Below are 2,666 nucleotides of genomic sequence, written 5' to 3' on the forward strand. Positions count from 1 at the left end.
TTTCACTTTTGACTCTGACATGCGACCTGTTGTTGGTCTGGGTGATCCCTTTGAGCACCATTGCAAACTTTGGCGTTTTATCTCTGGATCGTACTGAAAAAAAAAAGAAACAACTTTCATCACCAGTGATAACACGGCTCAACAATTCTGGATCGAGTTCAGTTTGCTCTAACAGATGGGTTGCCACATTTTTCCTTGTTTCTCGCTATTGTGGTGTGACATTCTTGGGGACCATTTTTGCACAAATCTTTCTCATACCAAGATCTTCAGTTATTATTAGACAAACCGTTTCTCGATTGATGTTCAGTTCTTCTGCAATCATTTTCACGGATAATCTTCGATCAGATCGTACGAGTTCACGCACCTTGGCCAAGTTGACATCTGTCCATGAAGTTGATGGTCGCCCACTGCGGTCTTCATCTTCAACATTCGTTGTGCCTTCAGTGAACATTTTATGCCAACGAAAAACTTGAGCCTGCTGACATAACCTCCTCTCCAAAAGCATTCTGAAGCTAATGTAAGTTGTCGTCTCGTTTTCACCCAATTTTACGCAGAAAGAAATGGCATACCATTGCGCATTATTATGTGGTTCCATTTCCGTGACGAGAGACACTAACACGTGTTAACTTATTACGGCACAACTCACGACTGAGCAGCTGCATCGATGTGCCACTTGGACTAGAAGCAGCTTAAAGACCAAGGTCAAGGTTATTGTGCCTACACAAGCCTACAGGGTTGCCACGTCTTGCAAAGAAAATCGTCTCATTACTTTATTGTTGCACTTCGTAGTACTACAGAGGTTCTGATTGGCTTGGATACTACAAGTCCTTCGAAGGATTCCAGAAGTATATACAGCAGATCTCTACGCACAGGTCAAACAATTCTCGCATACTTTGGGATGGTGGTTTACAGTCACAGATCTGCCATCCGGTATGCGTTCCAATGGATACGAGATCGCGGACATTTTCTGACCGAGACATCAGTATCATTTCACTATAATGCCCCTCAAAACCATTGTAGATCGTTTCTGCACTGTCAACGTATACATTTATCCTGCTGGAAGAAGTCCTCGCCATAGGGGGAAGCTTCCAGCATGAAGCGAAGGAGGTGGTCTGCAATATTGTTCACCTAGTTCACTGCTGCCATGATGACTCTGATTACCACCATAGACCCCATAGAAGCCCAACTCAGTACCCCATAGCGTAAGTCTGGCTCACCGGCCTGCATCTGCAGTACAGTATATCTTTCGTGCAGCCATTCGCTTGGATGACGGCGTGTAAGGACCCAACGATCCATTCGACAGGCGACATGTTTCTATTGAACCACGATTATGTGCCCACTGCAGTCATAACAGATGATGTTGTTGGGGCAACACAGAAACAGGTATGGTTTGAGCGATTTGGTGCTCCATGTTCAACAATGTCCTTTGAACGGTGTGCTCCGAGACACTTGTGCCTGCACCAGCATCAGAACTGCCACAGATCGCTGCCTATACTAGATTACACAGTAGGTGATCCTCCGACTTCTATGATTTGAGATGAGATGTTGTCGGCCTACTCATTACTTCACCGTCCTTCAACCACTTTCAGTAGGTGTTCTCGACAGTATATGTCGGTAGTATGTGTTCCCGAAAGAACGGTTACCGTGGATGACCATGCAGCTTTGCTAGAAATGAAATGATAATTAAATGGACACCCTAGCTGCAAACAGGCGTTGATGTACTTCATTGGGGACATGTTGAAAATGTGTGCCCCGACCGGGACTCGAACCCGGGATCTCCTGCTTGCATGGCAGTAATGAGTATGATGGGCAAACATCTATTAGGCGCACTACGAATGTAGTGGTGTGGACAAGTTGGGAATGAGGATCTCACAGGGAGCGTGCACGGGATAAGTCCCTGCAGACGCACTATCCTCTGTGCCCGCAATGGCTCAGATGGATAGAGCGTCTGCCATGTAAGCAGGAGATCCCGGGTTCGAGTCCCGGTCGGGGCACACATTTTCAACATGTCCCCAATGAAGTACATCAACGCCTGTTTGCAGCTAGGGTGTCCATTTAATTATCATTTCAGTTCTCGACAGTAGTACTCCAACAGACGTCCGGCTTTTCCGTTTCAGACATTCTCGTTTCCAGACGCAGCGCCACATCAATGTGGCCTTAGTCAAAACCGCTCGTATCAGTGGATTTCCGCATTTGCGGCCCTTTTCATAGCTATGATGACTGCCCATTCGTCTCTCTTCCGCTTGCACTCTTCTTACTGCGCGACGTGCTCGCAACACTATCCGTGGACAGTGGTCATAATCTTTTGCCTCATCAGTGTACGTTTTACTGTCACAGACTCATGTTACAAAGTAAATGGGTAGTGCGGTGGACTATGTGAAGATGTTGTTCATAAATCCATTTGACAAGCTGTAAACTCCATCACATTGTGTAGCACGTATTTAATGCTGTTGTTGTTGTGGTCCTGAGACTGGTTTGATGCAGCTCTCCATGCTACTCTATCCTGTGCAAGCTTCTTCATCTCCAAGTACCTGCTGCAACCTACATCCTTCAGAATCTGCTCAGTGTATTCATCTCTTGGTCTCCCTCTACGATTTTTACACTCCACGCTGCCCTCCAATACTAAATTGGTGATCCCTTGATGCCTCAGAACATGTCCTACCAAC

General features: G+C 46.2%; 1 non-coding gene across 1 annotated transcript; it reads left to right on the forward strand.

The window, feature by feature from the left end:
- Positions 1-1,919: 1,919 nt before the first annotated feature.
- Trnat-ugu (transfer RNA threonine (anticodon UGU)) lies at positions 1,920-1,994 on the forward strand. Its single transcript has one exon. It is a non-coding gene; the product is annotated as a tRNA-Thr (tRNA).
- The last annotated feature ends 672 nt before the right edge of the window (positions 1,995-2,666 follow it).

This window comes from Schistocerca cancellata, chromosome 10 (assembly GCF_023864275.1).
Source record: "Schistocerca cancellata isolate TAMUIC-IGC-003103 chromosome 10, iqSchCanc2.1, whole genome shotgun sequence".
Lineage (NCBI taxonomy): Eukaryota > Metazoa > Arthropoda > Insecta > Orthoptera > Acrididae > Schistocerca > Schistocerca cancellata.